Source organism: Mytilus galloprovincialis, chromosome 7, assembly GCF_965363235.1.
Source record: "Mytilus galloprovincialis chromosome 7, xbMytGall1.hap1.1, whole genome shotgun sequence".
Taxonomy (NCBI): Eukaryota; Metazoa; Mollusca; class Bivalvia; order Mytilida; family Mytilidae; genus Mytilus; species Mytilus galloprovincialis.
In genome coordinates, this window is record NC_134844.1 from 20195483 (window position 1) to 20217191 (window position 21709).

The 21709-nt window shown below is 32.2% G+C and overlaps 1 pseudogene; it reads left to right on the plus strand.

Moving 5' to 3' along the window:
- The first annotated feature begins 1098 nt into the window (after positions 1-1098).
- On the plus strand, positions 1099-3150 carry LOC143082497 (uncharacterized; annotated as a pseudogene).
- The last annotated feature ends 18559 nt before the right edge of the window (positions 3151-21709 follow it).

A 21709-nucleotide genomic window follows, 5' to 3' on the forward strand; every position in this document is an offset into this window, starting at 1 on the left:
TTCCAATCTAAACGTTGAATTGGTATATGAAGTGAAATCGAAATGACTTTTGATCGCGGACAGGAAAGAGGACATGAAATTGAACTGTATAATAAACAGTAATTTTAAAATAACCGGTCGCTTATACAAGAACGGGTAACTAGGAGACTTAAATAATTGTAACTAGTACTTGATTAATTTCACATGACTTGGCGGGGTTTAACCGATTCGCTTTTCTTTGACTAGTCTATCCATATACTTGTGTTTTGTGATAAACTCATCAATGACATGTCTAGTTATTGTCATTGATCCGATTAATCATTTAAACAATTTATGTGTCTTCGCAAAGTAAATAGGAGACACAGTCGTTTATATTCTTGTAAAGCGGAGTCTGAAAATTGTGTATATGAAAGTATAACTATGACGACGATAGTTAAAAGGCATAAGTCGTTATTCTGTAAGGTTTTGATATACTTTGTTCCTTTCCTTTTCATTCCAAATGGATTTGCTTTGTTTGGAGGGGCACAAGGATAAGTGGCAAATGATATCTCGACCTTAATGTTTTTGTTTTGTTTTTAGTCTTATAAATTTCGAAATATTCTCTTTTCCAGCTCGTACTCAGTTCTTTAATTGTATATCCATTAGGTGAAACTGATAGTTGATTACAACTGAGCTAAAAAATAAATATAGCAAGAATCATTCCTTTAACACACATCTTCAAATAGACTGTCCTTATCGAAATTTAAACGTTATCAGTTGAACAAATACATTGATAGTCCAATATGTGTAAAGCTTCATGTTCCTTGTCTGTCAAAATGTTACCTCTACAGTAGAAACGTCGATTGCAGGATAAAGAACTGTAAACACAAGGTTACGTAGCAGCTAGTAAACAAAAGTTTTACCAAGTTTTTTTTATTCAAAAGGGCACTGATTACACGGGTTTGCCGATTTTTTTCTACTAATTTTACACATCTACTGTCCGTTATACTTCCGTTACATGTATAATCAGTCAAAGATACGGAAATTCTAATTTAAAAAGTTTTAAAGTAAAGGAAACATCTATAACAAATATAATCGGTATTGTATATTTAACCACATTTTTCGTTCTTACATATATATACGTAAATTAAAGTATGGCGAATAACACCAATTATGTGGAGGTTCTTTATGATAAAAACTACTCCGATGTCGCTCTAAGTAGTACAATTTTGACAATTATTGGAGGTATCGTTGGAGTCCTAGGAAATGGTTCAGTTATTATATGTTACTTTTTTCGTATCAAGGACAAAGGAGAGCGTTATTTTATTCCAGTGTTAGCAGTTGTAGATTTAGTTGCTTGTATAACAGGCTCTATTTTCTACGTTATGGATAATACATTTTTTTTCAATTATCCTTATGATTTGATGTGTCGTCTTCTGATTTTTTTGCAGCTGCTTGTGCCAGCGATTTCCGCAAGTTTATTACTGATAATTAGTGTTCAAAGATATCTGTTAGTTTGCAAGCCTCATGGACCAAGGATGACTTTACGCTGGAAGAGGATTTCCATTGGTGTTACATGCTTGTTTACTTTGACTTACTCTGCACCGGTTCTTGCAATATCTGGAATTAAAACATCATATGAAACTTTTCAGAATTATACAGTACAAATTAAAGTCTGTAAGTTTTCAACAGCAGAAACTTCAGTTCAGAATACAGCGTACTTAGGTTTCCTTCTTATGTTATCGATTATCATTATTCTGATAACCATGGGTTTGTTCGTACCAGTTTTGAAGACGATAAAACTCTCCTTTTTTGGGAAATTCAGAAGTGGGCGTAAGGCAAGTGAACATCGAAATACACCACTTAATACTGATTCGGTGTCAGCAACAGATATTGAACTGGGAAAATACGAAGGAAAAAAATCCTGAAATTCAGATCAAGAAAAAATCTAGCTCCATTTCGGGCATTCATAGATCATCTTCTTTGATAGATGATCTGGATAATAATAAACCAGTAAATACTTTCACAACCAAGGACAGTGAAAAAACAAGAATGGAAAAAGCAACAAGAAAAATAACAATTATGTTATTTGTCATCATTGCTGCTTATGTTTTATCTTATATTCCTTCTTTGATAACTTTGATTGTAATATATGCTGATGACGATCTTAATATCGGTACCGGTTCTATTTCAAGGGAATCCGCATTTGTTTTTATTTACTTTGCGCGTTTTGTGTTTCTAAACCACATTGTGAATCCTTTTATATACAGTTACTTCGATGAGAAGTTTAGAACAGAATTGAGAAAGTTATTTACATATACAACTCTATAGTAAAAAATACTATATAGTACAAAATGATAAATAAAATGTAAAGACGCAGTTAGATTGAAAAAAAATAGCCAATGTAATCAATCATAAACACGTTAACAAAATTTAAAGTTACTCAATTTCGCTGCTTAATTTGTTGGACGCATTTTGACTTATTTTGATATCATAACCAACTTTCTGTCAACGTTTACGTTAACTCTTTCTATGTTGCTTTAAGGGAATCATTTCAAACAATAAAAAATGAAGTTGGAGATATTTCTGTGAGAGGTATGTCGAGAACATTTTATTCGAGTATCCGAGTTTTGAATTTGTACTCAATGGTTCGATTTTTGGTGCGAATACTCGTCAGGAATGTTGTTGATTACTTTAAAAAGTAATTTATAAAATTACAATTAATTTGCTAATCTCATGAAATAAATAACATTACATTTACTCCTAAAAAGTGACCGACGACCTTTAATACAGTAGATTACTTTCTGTAAATCAATCATGATTACATTAGATTACAGTGTTTACTATGATGTAAAGGGTTTTTAACATAAAAAAAAAAACAAAAAAAAACCACTAATTTTTGTGAAAAATTATGAAGAATGGGCAGAGTAAATGTCCTTGCACGCAATTGATCAGCTTCCACACTTTTGTATACCTTTACAAATAGTAATACATTATTTGTTTAAAGGGAAAGATAGTTGTGAACATCAAATATGCCACGGAAGAATAATAATTTGTACAAGTTATTTTCTTTTTCTCAAAAAAATTGTACAAAGAATTTTTTCGATTTATTGATGATATTGATTTCTAAATAACTATTTATTGACGATATTGAATTTAAATGGACAGAGTTATCATCTTTTTCTCATAAAATTGTACCAGTAATTTTTCGATTCATTTATGATATTTTATTGATTTTAAATGGACAGAATCACAAGACTATCTGAATGAATTTCTAAAACAATGTAACCCTTTCTACTTAAAAAAATGCCTCTGCTAAGTCAGGAATATGACAGTTGTTGTCCATTCGTTTGATGTGTTTGTGCTTTTGATTTTGCCATTTGGGACTTTCCAGTTTAAATTTCCCTCGGAATTCAGTATTTTTTGTGATTTCACAAGAAGTTAGCAATATCCTTTAACTCTTCTTTCCTCTATATAGATGATGTTCTTTCACTAAATAATTCAAAATTTGGTGACTATGTGGAACGCATCATTCCCATCAAACTAGAGATAAATGATACTACAGATACAGTTAAGTCGGCCTCATATCTTGACTTACATCTAGAAATTGACAATGAGGGTTGGTTGAAAACAAAACTTTACGACAAAAGAGATGGTGAACTTTCCATTTCTAAGTAGCAACATTCCAGCAGCACCTACATACGGGGTATATATCTCCCAATTGATACGATATTCCCGTGCTTGCATTTCCTATCATGATTTTTTTTATAGAGGGTTGCTGCTCACAAGGAAGCTATTAAACCAAGAGTTCCAAATGGTGAAGTTGAAATCATCCCTTCGTTAATTTTACGGACGCCATCACGAGTTGTTTGACCGTTATGGAATAAGCGTTTCACAAATGATATCGGAAATGTTCCTTACGTCGTAATTACAATCCCCTTCCCTTTCATGAATGTGGCCTACCGAATTAGACTATTTACTGGATTTGTTATCACATAAACAACACGACGGGTGCCACATGTGGAGCAGGATCTGCTTACCCTTCCGGAGCACCTGAGATCACCCCTAGTTTTTGGTGGGGTTCGTGTTGTTTATTCTTCAGTTTTCTATATTGTGTCATGTGTACTATTGTTTGTCTGTTTGTCTTTTTCATTTTTAGCCATGGCGTTTTCAGTTTATTTTAGATTTATGAGTTTGACTGTCCCTTTGGTATCTTTCGTCCCTCTTTTATACTACGAGTTGCATCCAGAATGGAACCATTATAGCTAATCCCCATACGAAGGAATCGAAAAAAAACATCAATTTATCTCTCCTAAAATTTGCCATCATAAACACTGCTTCTATGGTATCCCTTTCAGCCAGGCATTGCAAAACTAAAGAATAATTATGCTCTACTGAAAATAAACAAAATGCTATACCTAGATAACTACTTAAACATTTAGTTGTTCGAGGATACAATAAAAACAGCCCTGAAACAGCTTTCAAAAGAACAAACGGAACTTGTCGACAAGTACAAAGTTAAGAGGAGTCAATAGAACACCTCTTGTACTTACCATCCTGATCTTACAAATGTTTCATCCATTTATCAAAAGCATTGGACATGTACAATAGCTGACCCCCATTTTGAAATAAAAGTATGTTCCTCCCCACCAGTGATGACCTTAAAAAAACTTAAAAATCAATAAGTGACAGCTGCATAAACAAGCAACCTCTCGGTTGCTACAAATAATGTGACAAAAGGAATTGCTTATGTTGTAAAGCTACCATCACAAAAGCGGGCGAAAGATACTAGAAGGACATTCAAACTCATAGATCGAAATAAAACTGACAACACCATGGCCACAAATGAAACATACAAACAGACAAACAACAATACACAAGACACAACATAGAAAACTTAATACTAAAACTGGGGGTAACCTCAGGTGCTTTCCTCTTTCATCAACTTCTTAAAAAACATGGATATACCATTTACTCAGATTCCAACTTAAGATGAAGAACTCAATTGAGATACTTATATTTAACACTTGTATGTAGGAGAAACAATTGAAAATTTTAATAGCCAGCTAGTAAATAACCATCGTTCATGGTGCAAAACCAACAAAAACTGTTCTCTCACAAGTTATCATCGCTCAAAGAAACAATTGATAATACTACTTTCCAAATCAAAGAAGTCAACGCCGAGTGGGACACAACGGCGAAAATGAAAAGAGAAGACTTTTGGATCCACCAGCTCCACACTTCAGAACCTGATGATCTTAATAAAAAAGACGAGAAAAGATTCAGGAAAGATAAAGACTAATGTACACATCAGCTTCCTATTTATCCTGTAATGTTGGCAAATGGACGTTGCAAACTCCAACCAACTATGTTGTGAAGGTCATCCAAATTTTGAATTCTTTACAAGGCAACTCAACTCATTTACAATGACTTTCTTATCTACATCCGATTTCAACTGGAAAGATGCATGCTTGATGAAGCTAGTTTGTGTAACGAAAAATTGCGTGTTTTTTTTTTTATCGCATTGTAAACTATATAGTGTGTTAGGATTCATTTGTGCAATATAATTAATCTTTGTACTGACAAATCCACATTCAAATGGATTCGTACGTTATGTGTTGCTTTTTATACAGGTTAAATAATAGAATGAGGTTTAAGGAAATATCCTGAAAACAACGTATATTAAATATAAAGTAAATTTTTGGCAGCTGCCCACTGAAAAAATGAGATCAATAAAATAACGGAACATACACCTACTAATACCAACATACACAAAAAAATGTACTAGATTTTCGACTGTTCTCCTACTACTTTTACAAATCTTCTATTCGTTACATCCGTCAATCTGTAATAAGTGAAATCATTCGGAAGTTGTAATAAAAAAAATATTTTAAGAAAGGATACAAAGTTATGTAAAACAAATACACAATCGTATATTTCACCATATTTTTTATTTGACACAAACGTGATTAAGGTATGACGAATAACACTGATTATCTTCAGATTCTTTGGGAACTGAAATACTCTGACGTCGCTGTAAGCAGTACCATTCTGACAATTATCGGAGGTATTGTTGGAATTCTAGGGAATTGTTCAGTTATAATATGTTACTTCTTTCGGATTCAGGAACGAGGACAGCGTTATTTTATTCCAGTGTTGGCAGTCGTAGATTTAGTTGCGTGTATAACAAGTTCTGTGTTCTACATTATGGATAATAAGTTTTTATTGAATTATCCCTATGATCTGATGTGTCGTGTTCTGATTTTTTTGCAGCTGCTTGTGCCAGGAATATCGGCTAGTCTACTAGTCATTATTGGTGTTCAAAGATATCTGTTAGTTTGCAAACCTCACGGACCAAGGATGACGTCACGCTGGAAAAGGATTGCCATTGTTGTCGTATGCTTGTTTTCTTTGGCATTATCTGCACCATTTCTTGCAATATCAGGAATTAAAACATCATCCAAAACGTTTCAAAATCATACACTAAAGATAACAGTCTGTAAATTTTTCACAGCAGAAATTACAGCAAATATAAGAGCGTACATTAGCTGTCTTCTACTGCTAATTATTATCAGTATTTTGATGACCATAACTTTGTTCATATTAGTGTTGAAAAGGATAAAACTCTCTTTTCTTGGGAAATTCAGAAGTTGGCGTAAGACATTCAAACATCGAAATACACCTAGTAATAATGATTCAACAAAAGATATAGAGCTCTACAATTGTAAAGGAAAACTTCAAGGAATTCAGATCCAGAAAATATCTAGCTCAAATCCAAGCATTGACGTTTCCTCTTCTTTGAGTGCTGATCTTGATATTAATAAATCAGTAAATACTTTAAAGAAAGAGGACAGCGAAAGAACAAGGAAGGAAAAAGCAACAAGAAGAATAACGATTATGTTTTTTGTCATTATTGTTGCTTATGTTTTATCTTATATTCCTACTTGTATCATTTTTATTGTAGTATATACTCTCCCTGATTTCAATTACATTTCTTTGTCAAGAGAGGCAGCATTTCTAATTATCTACCTTTCTCGTTTTGTGTTTCTAAACCACATTGTTAATCCCTTTATATACAGTTACTTCGATCAAAATTTTAGAACTGAATTGAGAAAGTTATTTGCATGTGTCAATAAATAAGGGGGATATAAAATAATAGTCTGTGTGAAGATTCAGTTGGCTTAGGCAAATAATCAGTTTCCGCATATCATTTGTCATGTAAGAAGATATAGATTGATATTTAGTATACAGTGTTGCCATTACAAGTTCGAGATTAAATCTAAATTCGATTTGGTTTGTAGGGTTATTTCGAATGTTTATTGGACTTAGACAATGCAGGCAAATAATCAGTTTTCCACACTTATTTTTGTCATGCTTGAATATTTTGATTTGATATTAATTGTATAGTTTGACACCGTGACAAGTTATAGATCAAAGTTAATTGCTCCATTACAATGAATTACAATGAATTTTTAGTTGGTAGGGTAATTGACTTGCAAAACTTTCAGAATGCTACTTTTAGTTGTTTTGTCGCTGCAAAATACTCTTTTATTGCGAGTTATAGGGTAATATATTGTGTATATTAGATGTTTTCAAAGTGTACATATCCGTCAGACATGGTTCACTTGACCTCAATCTTATTTCATGGATCAGTTATCAATGTTCAGTTTTCGTGACCAAACCCGAACATCAGATACTATTATCAACATATTCACTATATTTGTTGTGCGGAATGACTCAAATAGTAATTGTTCATACTCACCTGTCAGTTTCGACCGAACTTGACCTCATTTTCATGTTTTATATGTCAATGTAAATGTTTTTGGTCTTGTCAGTTTCTCATATACTGCATATAAGCAAATACAATGCTGTATTTGGTATATGGAATGAATCATCATATTTAAGTAAGATCAAGACAAGATCGATAAATTTATTCAATATAAACATTAATAGATGAAAGAGCAGCCTTTCTATCTGTATAAGTTAACTCAGAGAAAAAATTACAGGTACATTAAAACATGAGACTCTTAAAACAACTTATTGATATTGAAATTAGAAAGCTGTATGACATTCAAACCAATCCTTTACACTGTTTTTAATCAAAATAATTTTAAAAAAATTCTGAAATAAACAATTTTTATTAACTCATTGTATTACACAAATGTTCTAGTAGTTATCAATTTTTTGTTCACAGACTTTTTGCCTTTATACATAAAATTGAACATTGTTTCTAACTTAATTTGTGACTTTTTTAAAAACCTACTGTGTTTTCTATTTCCTAACAAATTTGTGACTTTCTTCCAGTTACCTTCAAATAATCATTTTTTTTTATATATAGCACATTCTCTCTATATTGATCATGATGTGGGTATTGTTTCTTACATATTGTGGATTAATATTATTTGTTAATCAATTAGTTAAAACGTAATGTATGATTTTCATTTGCTATAAAATCAGGTTCAATCCACCATTTTCTACATTTGAAAATGCCTGTACCAAGTCAGAAGTATAACAGTTGTTGTCTATTCGTTTGATGTGTTTTGTCGTTTCATTTTGCCATGAGATAAGGGACTTTCCGATTGAATTTTCTTCGGAGTTCACAATTTTTGTGATTTTACTTTTTGTTGGTACACTTATCAGTTATTGGAACTGGAAATTGACTTTTGGATTCCAATTTTTATAGATAATGGCTTTACTTTATGAAAGCTTTTCTTTAAAGGGGCACTTGCTACGAGATATAAAAAATCTAAAGTATGATTGTTTTGGTTCAATAATCAATGAAAGTGAAATAGTGAAATACAAATTCGCTTTTAGCAGCCAGTATGTTTAAATTTTGTCGAACTAATATAAGAAACATTGCTGTTGAATTATTCACTTGCAAGTGAATAATTTGACCTTATGAATCCGTATACATATGAACGTCAATTTAACCCCTGAACTAGAGATGAACAACGGTTAAAATCCTTCTTATCTAGGTAAAAACGGTGATTAACATATATTTTCAATATATAATATGAAATTATACAGACATAATTAAGCGAGTTTGCTTTCTTTTTTATATCTCTAATAATGTTTATATTGTTTATATAACTATCGGACGTCTTCGGAGGTCAACTCGATAGTGAAATGGCGTCAAGACTAAAATACACACGTAACAAGACTTAATATTATCGAGCCCATGCCCTTTAAGTTTAGTTCAGACTTTTTTTTATAATTTATATAAATGTTTAACATGGTTATAAATCAAATATTAGAATTTGAGTCAAATAGATGAACATGAATTTGACAGCTAGTGCCCATCTAATAGTATGTAAAGAAATGGTTTTATATTTGGTAGATTAATTTTACTCAAATAATTATTTGCTAAATTATCAGTTGTTATTCATTTGTGTTATATACAAAAGAATAAAAAATACAACACCCCTTGAAAATTTAAAACGGAACGTCCCTTATCACATGGCAACATCGAAAGCTCAAACACATCATACGAATGGATAAAAACTGTCATATACCCGACTTGGTACACGCATTTCCTTATGTAGAAAATAGTGAATTTAACCTGGTTATATAGCTAGCTTAACTTTTAACTTGTGCAACAGTCGTATACAATTCCGTTATATATTTGTGTACAAAAAAATGTAAACAATAGAATAGCGGTCAATATTGTGTTATAATCTTAATAACTATAAAAATAAACCAAATATCCCAACAAAGAAAAACAAAATGGCAAATAGACAAAACCCAAAAGCAGACATGAAAGAAAAAAAAAACAAAAATGACTATTGCACAGTTACACATGTTTTGGTCTTTCACCAATTTACCACAATGAGTCAGAGATGGCAAATTAGAGTTGAACCTTCTGTGGGTCTCGAACTGCTTTCAATCTAATTCTTCAATCTCGTTCATTGAATAAAACATTATATAGGTCACTGGAATATAAGTTTTTTTTAAATATTTAGATGTTCATATTTCTGAAAATGAAGATAAAAAATGTTGTGTAATAAAACATGAATGTACTTATTACAAAATAAAATAATACAAAATATGCTGATATCTTATTATACTTAAAGGCTATCTTCAGTATTTATAGTTAACAATATCAGTATTTAACGCAGACTGATATATAACTTAAATTTCGTTACTGTTTTCAATATGAACATTGTAAGGCCAATTTCAAGTAACAACAACAACAAAAAACCATGTCAATTGGGCTTGCTTTGATACGATACATGCACTTGAGTTTTTACAAGATAACATTTTTGTTCGCAATGGAGTCTCCGAATATCATCAAGTTGTCGGAATTCCAATGGGACAAACTGTGCACCACTTACTGCAGACCTGTTTCTGTATTATTATGATTGAAATCAACAAAGACCCAATAAAACAATATATGATACATGCATTTAATAGCAGTTTTTGATATTTGAATAATATTTTGGCTCAATAATAAGGAAAAAAGTACTAAAAATATTACAGTATTTCGGACATAGTTGGGATATCCCCTAACAACTTGGTTCTGCCGTTTTTTTCTCTCTTAGTTTTCAAATGGAAGCAGTATTATAATAAATTCGTAAAATATTCCGCGGAACCCTGTGTCTCGCCTGATATTGTCGATGTCAGTGCAAAAGCGTAATGTTAACCGGCTGTACATTTATCGATACATTTATCGGTAAAAACAAAATAAAATAAAGTTTTTCTGCTTTTTCTTGATATTGAGGACACAAATCAAAAGACTTGTACTGTATTGTTAACAAATTAGACACTTTAAATCAACTCACACTAAAGTAACAGGGAAAAGGGGGAGGGAAGGGGTTGGGCTCGGACTAATCAACAAAGCATCAATACTATAAAATAAGAATTCTCCGATGTTTTATAGTGTGAATGATCATTTGAACATATTCGAAAATAAATCTTTTATTTTTAGCAATTGAATTTTCTGATCTACCTCGCACTAATTGAAAAAAAAACTGTTTGAAATATCTGTTTCACATGTGACGACGGATATTTTTCCGTAACCTAAATACTGTCATCTCTTCCTCCAATGTGAATTACCAAATAAAACCACTGGGTTTGTTCTTTCAAAAATTACCCGACGGGTGCCACTCGTTGGGCAGAATCTCCTTACCTTTCTTGAACACTTGAGCACCCGATATCCCCTCCCCCCGATGCATTTGTATTACCCAATCATATCGATCTATTGAGTCAGCCAATTGAAACGTTTTTTTATGCCCCTGCAACTGAAAGTATATAGTTATTCCGCATACTAGTAACTCCTCCTACAATTTGAATTATAGGAAGTTTTCTCTTTACTGTCTGTTTGTTCATATATTGAAGGTGTGCATGTGGTCTTTTTTTTTTTTTTTTTTTTTTAAAATATTTGCTCTTTTGGAAAATAGTTAAACTTTGTCATTTTTGGGGTATAAGCGGTTAAATGTTATAGTTATTCTAAAATAACTCTTTGCATCTGTGGGGGCATCAGTTGTGTCTCCCAGGCACAATTATATCTCAGAGAAAGTCCTAAATTGACTTTGTTATAATACAGCTACTTTAGAGAGGGGTGCTGGGGGTATCACTTTGTCTAGTTTACATATTTTTCTCATGCTGTGCTGTTACACTACTGTAACAGTCCGATGTTAGTTTAGGATTTATCGGTCACATACATGTTAAACTCCGCCATGTGCACTTTCTGTATGTACCTGCCCGAGTCAGGAGCATGACGTTCAATTGTCGTCGTTGTATCATGTGTGTCATATTTGTTTTTTGTAGGTTTTGTTTATTTATAAATTATACCGTAAGTGTTTTCGTTTGATTTTCTTCACATGGTGCATGGTGTTTTTTTGTAGCTGACTATACGCTGTGTTGAAGGCTGTACGGTTGCCTATATATGATTTCTTATACCCACTGCATTTAGACTCTGGTGGATAGTTGTCTCATTGGCAATTACACCACATCTAACTTCATTTCAATTTATATGTTGCGTTTTGTATAATGTTACATTGTTTATCTTTTGTACGCATACCCCAGAGCCCTCTTTTTGGAAGCCCCAGCAAAAGCCCTTGTCCGCGATAGAAAATTTAATTACAAACTCATACAAGATAGCTCGAACTCAACTCGAAATCTTAATTAATCTACATGAGACTTAAATTCAAATCTCACACAAACTCTACCTCAAAAAGTGACTCAAATTCAAAGTTGTAACTAGAATCTACCTTTAAATGTGACTCTAACTAGAAGTCCAACTCGAAACTCAATGCCAAGAAGAACTTTAATTCTGATAATGGCCTGAATTCGAATTCGAAGACTAACTCAAAGTTTAACTCAACAGTAACCCGGACTTTAATTTGAACTCTAATTCGATGGATGGCCATAATCATCCAAGGCACATACAACATGGAAATCTATCTAAAAATAGAACAGGTTTTTCCTAATTGGTCACGTGGTTTTACCTCATTAAGTAATGGCACGACCACATCAAATAACGAAACAAACACATCAAGTTGTGATCTGCTTACCCTTCCGGAGCACCTGAGATCACCCATAGTTTTTGGTGGGGTTCGTGGGGTTTATTCTTTAGTTTTCTGTGTTGTGTCGTGTGTACTATTGTTTTTCTGTTTGTCTTTTTCATTTTTAGCCATGGCGTTGTCAGTTTGTTTTAGATTTATGAGTTTGACTGTCCCTTTGGTATCTTTCGTCCCTCTTTTGTGTATAATCGTCAAATTTTGAAACATCATTACGTAATGTTAAAATCATATAAAGAATAGGCAAATCATCATTACGAAATAACAAAACCACATCATGTAATGAGACAACTACATAACGTTAAGTCACATTCACATCAAGTAATGTTGAAACCATATTGACTAATGTCACAACCACATCGAGTAATGACACAACCACATCGAGTAATGACAAAACCATATTGAGTAATGACAAACCATATTGAGCAATGACAAAACTATATCAGGTCAATATGAAATCATGACGTGTAATATCGAAACATCATTAAGTAATGTCAAAACAATATTAAGTAAAGACAAAATATCATCAAGTAATAGTAATACAACATAAAGTAATATCAGAGTTCCACATAAGACAGCTGTGGCGTTCCATAATTTTTCATATCCTATTATTAATCATTCAAATCAGGCGGTGACGTTCCCTTGTCATCATCTTATATCAACTAATTACTAAATGCTATCATCGACACAAGGTCATCATTCGTATATATGAATCAACATCCAGACATTTTTATACGTTCAGGTATTTCTACTCTTAAATAGTAATATGCTATACAAAGCACATAAATGTCTTCATTCAGCACAAAATCTTACCAAACCTTTAAACAGACTTATTCATAAGGGATATAGTTACGATACTTATGTTAGATTATGAAAGATGGCATATTTTGGAATTAATATTGACTTACTCATAGGGTTTTTGCATCGGAAATAAAAACATTTATTCTAAAACCATATATATTGTATTTTATGCTGATATGATACTAAAACCCAAACGTTAGGGAGTGTGCTTAATTTTATATTTTTATATAAAACGTAATCTTTCAATCAGTTTAATTGAGGTATGTAGCTGGCATGTTAGTAACTGCTAGTAGTCTTTTGTTTATATATTTTAACATCGGTCCTGGACCTTTTTATGATAAGTTTTACTGTGTGTAATGCCATGTTTTTTATATTATACATTGGGTAAAAGTATAAGGGGATGGTTGCTATATCACAAAATGTGTTAAAACCCGCTGCGATGTTGCGCCAGTCCAAAGTTAGAAGCCTCTGGTTCTTGTTAGTCCAGTGTGTGTGTGTGTTTTATTTTAATGTTTCTGTGTTTAGTATTACATCCATTTTCTTTGGACTAGTACACATTTCTGTTAAAATTCAGTTGAAGCGCAGCACGGATGTGAGATTTTCTCACTATGTTGAAGACTCATAGCTGGCCTCTGTCAGTTTTCTGCTCTTTGGTCTTTTTGACATAATACCAATTTCCATTCTTAACTTTATTTATTTACTTTATTGTCTGGAGATTTTCAACAAACAGCTGATGCTGCATTTGCCAACACTCTGAAGCAGCGAATATATTTTGATCCAGCTTTTCATATTTTGATTCTTTGTTTTAACTAATTAATCTGTTGGTAGCTGGACTGAGCAGAATTAATTGTGTTTTTGTACTGTCATGACATACGCCTTGTCTGTAAATTCACAAGGGGTGTTTGTGCACACATAAGAATAGACAAAATTGCCTTCCCTATTCAAAAATTGACCAGAGTAGTTGACTAGAGTATAGTAATATAACCATCCCTTGATTTTCATTCGACCGACAGTGAAACCCTCGCCAAAACGAGGCTGTGTTCGGCTGTGCGGGAGGAAAAAATCACAGCTAGGTCCTACAAAATGGGGAACTAATAACGATGCCTCGGGTTGAGGGAGTACCACATTCTTTTCATGATAGGAACCTTACAACAACTCTTTGGAAAGTTTGGCTAGTTCAAAGGATTATTTTTGTTTATCCCTATCAAACATACCCTTAGTATCAAGTGGCATTCCAATATTCAAGCCTACCATTCCGGTAAACTTCCTTTCGCTGATCATAGCTATTATTTCTATTGTTCATGTATTGTCTTCCTGAACAAGCTATTTGTCACTCGACGTAAAGCAAACAAGCAATATTTTTTTTCATAATAAAAAAAAGTCAATGAATAAAATGAGAAGACATTTTTGACGAAGGACGATTTTACAATTCCATTTTTTTATTTTCATAATGTTTGTTCCAAATCAGATTATAGGCTATATTACAAAGTGAGTTTTCATGGATATTATCTACAGAAAAACACATATTTACATAAACATCCAAAGGATTATCTTTGGCCTGACATTTGCTAGGAGAATGCATAATAACGGAACATACACTTACTGATCCCAAGTGAAAAAAAAACCAAACAACATGCATAGATAATCTAACAGATATCCAATCTGTAACATCCTCCGATGTATAATCAGGGGAAGAATCACGGAAAACGGAACTTAAAAAATGTTCTAGGAAGGGAAGCAATGTAATATATAAAACAGTCAAAATTGTATATTTCCCTATACTTTTATTTTGACCAAAGACGTAAATATCAGTATGGCGAATAACACTGATTATCTTCAGGTTCTTTGGAAAGTGAAATACTCCGATCTCGCTCTAAGCAGTACTATTCTCATAATCATTGGAGGTCTTGTAGGAATCCTAGGGAATTGTTCAGTTATAATATGTTACTTTCGAATTGGGAAATGTGGAGAGCGTTATTTCATTCCGGTGTTGGCAGCCGTTGACTTAGTTGCTTGTATAACAAGTTCTATTTTCTACGTTATGGATAATACATTTTTCTTCAATTATCCTTATGATTCGATGTGTCGTATTCTGACATTTTTACAGCTGCTTGTGCCAGGGACTTCGGCTAGTTTATTAATCATAATTAGTGTTCAGAGATATCTGTTAGTTTGCAAGCCTCTCGGATCAAATATGACATTACGTTGGAAAAGGATTGCCATTGGTGTAGCATGTTTGTTCACTTTTACTTGCTCCGCGCCAGTTCTTGCGATATCTGGAATTAAAACATCAAATGAAACATATCAGAATCATACAATTCAAATTACAGTCTGTAAATTTTCCACAGCAGAAACTTCAGTTCAGAATACAGTGTACTTTGGTTTTCTTCTTTTGTTAACGATTGTCAGTATTTTGGTAACCATTAGTTTGTTCATACCAGTTTTGAAGAAGATAAAACTCACCTTTCTTGGGAAATTTAGAAGTGGGCGTAAGGCAAGTAAACATCGAAATGCACCACATGCTACTGATTCAGTTTTAACAAAAGACAAAGAGCAGAAATACGAAGGACAAACTACTGAACTTCAGATCCAGGACAAATCTAGTTCCAATCAAAGTATAAATACATCTTCTACTATGAAAGGTGATATGTATATCAATAAACCAGTAAATACGTTCACAACCGAGGACAGTGAACGAACAAGAAAGGAAAAGGCAACAAGAAAAATAACAGTAATGTTTTTTGTCATCATTGTTGCTTATGTTTCATCTTATATTCCTTCGTTAATTATTTTAATTCTAGTATATGCTGTTGATGATCTCCAAAATTTTATTTCTGTATCCAAAGATGCAGCGTTTGTTAGTACTTATCTTGCGCGTTTTGTGTTTCTTAACCATATTGTCAATCCCTTTATATACAGTTACTTCGATCCGTTGTTCAGAACAGAATTGAGAAAGTTACTTACGCAGGCAAATAAATACTGGATGGTACAGAATGATAAATAAAAAGTTAAGCCATAGTTGGATTGAGAAAATGAGCAAATATATTTAATATAAAACACGTTAACTGGGTTTCAAAAACTCAATTTAACTGCCTATTTTTGATTGGTTATAATACAATAACCTTACTGTCAGTGTTAAAAGTAAGCTTTGTTTATTTGGCTATAAAAGGAGCCTTACACACAATAAAAACTTAGATTGAGATATTGACTAGAGAGATGAAACTAAAACGTTTTATTCGATTATCCATATATGCAATTTGCAATCAAGTGTCCGGTCTTCAGAGCGAATACTCGTAAGGAATGTTTATTAAAAGCAAATGATCAAATTACGATTACTTTTCTAATTTATTGTAGCCAATAACATAACAATTACTTCTTAATTCAAATGTAATCTTTTTCATCTGATAGATTTTTACAAAAGTAATCATTATTCCATCGATGACAATGTATATTGTGGTAGGTGAGGTTTTCTTAAACATAAGCAAAGGCGAAGAAACATTTTTTGGTGAAAAATTGTGTCTAGAATATCTTTAATATATGAATACAGTATATGTTATTAAGAACTTAGATTAGAAGCATTGTAATATCTGTATTGTTTGATTCAAATGAATTGAGTGACTATCTAATGATCCAATAGCTTTCTATTCTGTATTCACCATGTACATGATTGTATGAAAAAAAATTATAAATGATTGGATATTGAAAAAAACATATATAGTCCGTTTCTGTGTGTGTTACATTTTAATGTTGTGTCGTTGTTCTCCTCTTATATTTAATGCGTTTCCCTCAGTTTTAGTTTGTTACCCAGATTTTGTTTTTTGTCCTTTGATTTACGAGTTTTGAACAGCGGTATACTACTGTTGCCTTTATATATATAAGGGTATCATTTTGGGAACTCTGTTCAAAGTAGTTTTTCTAGTATCCATGTTAATGATATTATTTTCAATTGTGATAGAAGTAAGTAAGTGTCTTTTCTGAATTGCATTTATGTCTATGTCCATCTAATAATCATACATGAACAAGTGTTTCTCGCAAACGTTTATCAAAATGTCTAAAAATATATAACAAATATAGCGAAAACGTGTTATTTCGAGACTCGTTAGCAGAATTTATTGTATGATTAGACACGACATATGAATATACGGTATACAGACTAACACCACTACGTAGGATCGTAGCCGTCAGGAGCAAAAAAGGAGGACAAAATTTTTGTTATTGAATAGTTAATTAGCAAAATTTTTTAAAAATGAACATGGGAGGAAAGAGGATACTGACTAACTTCTATACTTTTGTCCTTTTTTACAATTTCAAATGTGACGTCACTTTGCGTTGAGGCCTGGACTAATTCGAGTGTTTCTATTTTTTGTGTTGGATTTTGTCGGTTTATGTAATGTATCCGGTTGCTTTCTGTAAATAGTTAATACTTCAGTTTTATCATGTATATCTTTTATATAGTCATTTTATAAAATTTACTGTTTGCAAAAGTATATTTTTTTCTAAATAATAGGGATGTTCCGGTCCCAAACAGAAAACCTTGGCCGTTTTTGGCACAACTTTTTTTAACTTTTGGTCCTCGATGCTGTTCAACTTTGTCCTTGTTTTGGCTTTCAAACTTTTGTACCTGGGCGTCACTCGTAGGTCTTGTTTGGACGAAACGCACTTTTTGCGTGTTAAATTTTAAACCTGGTGCCTTTTGTTAGCTATCATTCGTGTGTTTCTTTGTCAAATATGATCTCCTATTTATTTTTATTGTAGTCCTGTTATGTTGTGTTGTCATTGTAATGTTATATTTGACATGGACATTAAAGCGGGAGATTTGGCATGCCACAAAACCAGGTTCAACCCACCATTTTTTTCTTTAAAAATGTCCTGTACAAGTCAGGAATATGGTCATTGTTATATAATAGATCGTTTCTGTGTGTGTTACATTTTAACGTTGTGTTTTCTTTTGTGTCGTTTGTTTCCTCTTATATTTGAGTGTGAATTCACATTATTATAAGACGTGTCACGGTACTTTTCTATCCCAAATTCATGTATTTAGTTTTCATGTTATATTTGTTATTCTCATCGGATTTTGTCTAATGCTTAGTTCGTTTCTGTGTGTGCTACATTTTAATGTTGTGTCGTCATTATCCTCTTATATGTAATGCGTTTCCCTCGGTTTTGGTTTGTGACCCGGATTTGTTTTTTTCTATCGATTTATGAGTTTTGAACATCGGTATACTACTGTTGCCTTTCTTGGACTTTATATTTGTTTGATTTACAGTAGTGTTTGTTATATCACCACCCCTACACCCAACCCAATACACAAACATACACGTTTCAGTGTACTCCTATTCAAGTGCTATATTTCAATAGAGTAGGCATGATCAGTTTGAGATTTGAGATTTTAGCGGATCCAGTAAACGATATTGAAGACTACCCAAGCCAAAATTGAAGATTTCAACTTTTCTCAGTCCCGTTATTCCTATACGAATGCAAACTCAAAGTTTGTGCAATACTAGTAATTTTTTTTTTAAATTCATTTCAAAATTAAATGTTTGAAATTCCAATAATTTTTTTTAAATTCATTTCAAAATTAAATGTTTGAAATTCCAATAATTCAACAACGTTATCAATGACACCAATTTTAAAACTTCACATTTTTATTAATTTTTTAACATTTTTTATACTGATTTATTTATTTTACTCTTGGAATTGGGCACATGCCAAGTTAAAAAATAATAAGAAAAAAACAGAAAAAGAAGTAAAAGAAAATATACAGAAATAGAAAATGATGCCTCCGAGGTGATTTGTTGTAGGACTATGACGCTGATCTGATATTAAATTAGTTTTATACGCTAAGAATTGTATAAACTAAATGGGCCTTTGTATCCATCATAATTTTCTGAAACAAAGATATGAAACACATAAACGTATTGATCTTTTAAGTACTGTTTTCTGAAGGTTATAAACTTCTAAAAAAATAGCTGATATGAATGAAACAAGGAAGGAAACCACTATTGCCATTCACTTATTTTCAGTTTCCCGATCACTTTCATCTTCATTATAAAAAAATTGTATAGTTCAGATAAAAGTGCGTGGACATTTTTGAATATTGAGTTTGTTTCGTTGGGTATGTGTTGAAGATTTAAATATTCCGAATAACAGATATCATTCATCAGTATGATTCTGATGTTAAATGAATCATATCAATCTATTCCTGCAACTGTACCAATCTTGAGTTTTATACATTTAAAACCGAACACAAAAACGCTTGTACGTTTCTAAAATTTAAAATATGACATAGGTTATACAGCAGAGACTGGATAGATTGCTTCTAATAAAAATAGAAATGAAGTAATATCACGGAAAACACCATATTATGCAATGTTAATTGCAAATCTACAACATAAAATGTTGTGTATCTTTTACAGTGCAAATGTGGTAAACAGTGTGTTGACAAGCCAGAACATCCATTTCACAAACGAATAAACGACCATTGTAGCGACTATGATTGGAAGCTAGACCTTCTTCTCAGTCGACATGTGAGATTCCCTGGCCACACTAAGGCAGATCGTAATCGACTGACCATTACCATGACCACAACACTGTTTTGTCTTGGGAGGTAATTGAAAACTTTGGCTCCAAATGAGATAAATGAAAAGGTGCAATCCTCATTAGCGCAGTGCTTTTCATTTGGGTTATATCACATATTACTACGCTGTGTCTGTTGTTTTTTCTTAACCTTTGTCAACTCTAAAATTATTGAGTAATGTCACTTTAAATCGCTGGGTTCTATTCTTTTGGGATTCAAAATGTAATTGCTTGATCAAATATAACCATACAGTATATAAATTTTCAATGTATATCACCTCAGCAAAGGTGTGTTTTATAGGAAAAACGAAAATACTATTTTTCTTTAAACTTGTTTATTGTTTTTGTAGTAAATTCAAAAGGCACTTTACAGGGTATTGTTTAATTTCTAAAGGATGATATACAATTTATTACCCTCTGACACGGTGTGCTCTTTTTAATTGATTGTGCCTCAAGCAGGAGGTATAATTTTTTGTTTACCCCTGATATATTTTCAATTATTTCTGTACATTTGTTTTTATCCCTTTCAGATATACATTTACTAATATATAAATAAGCCAAATTATAATGCGAATATATTTATTTCTGGTATAAGGTTAAACAACTTCAGTAATTTTGTTGGCTGGTGTTATGTCAGTTCAAAAGATATTTATATAACTATTGTATCTTAGCATGAAACCTATGCAGTTTTCTTTAAGAATTTTGGTTCATTTAGCTTTGTTAAAAAAAAAACCATGGCAAACAAGAATCAAATTATTAAAGTTTTATTTTTCAGTACAGGTGTATTTTTCAGATAAAAGAAAATTTCTTTTTTTCCCCAATTTTCTGACTCTAAAATTAGATAATTATGTCAATATGTCAAAATCTGTAAATATATCTTTACTTTATTGCAGGTGTTATCATGTCAGTAAAAAGATAGTTATATAAAAAGTTAAAATTGAAAAAGTAGAGATTATTTGGTCAAGGCTGGTTTAGACTGCTCGAGTATGTGTCAGATTTTGGTCAAATCTAATTCTTTTTTTTCTCACTCAATTGATTCTTTATTGCACATATTGCTGTTTAACAATTACACTTGGTGTACAGCATTTCATGAAGTTTCCCTGTTAAATTACCACTTGAATTCCGAGGGATAATATTCAGTAAAATTAACTAATAAAATACATCAAGTCTAATTCATACATTTGGTCGAGTATGGTTCAGACTGAAACAAAAATATGTTAAGAACCGGTCGAGTACAGGTCAAGGATGGGCTTAGACTGTTCCAGACTTGTTCAGTAAAAGAACAGACTTTTCTCAATGCCAAAGATAGGGTAAAGTACAAATCAGTACAGTAAAGTCCAGTATGGTTAAGATTGGAATCGAGTAATACCGATTAAAATTCAGTCCAATTCAGAATGATTGAATACGAATCAATATAGTAGAGTACATATATAGGCCATTTCATAATTTTACTGGTTTGTATTGTTTGTTCAGAAGAGGTGAGATTGATGGCAAAAAAATGTACACTTAGTTTAGTGTATCATGGATCTACAAAGTAATCCCAACGAAATAAATTTATTCATTAATCTAAGCTATTTTAAGCCCTGCAGTCGACAGAGTAATGATTGCCACAAGATTTTAGCCTATTCAATAATTCAGTCAATGAAAAAATATTTCCCACGATCAGTTTTAAGGGGTTTCATATCACGTATACAACAATAAACTAGAGTATTTTAGTAGGTGGTTTTATATTACGCACTATATAAGAGTTTTAAGCACTGCAATTGACAGAACAATGATAGCTACAAGATTTGAGCCTTTTCAATAATTCGAAAATGGAAAAATTATCAGTTGTAATGGGTTTTATATCACGTATA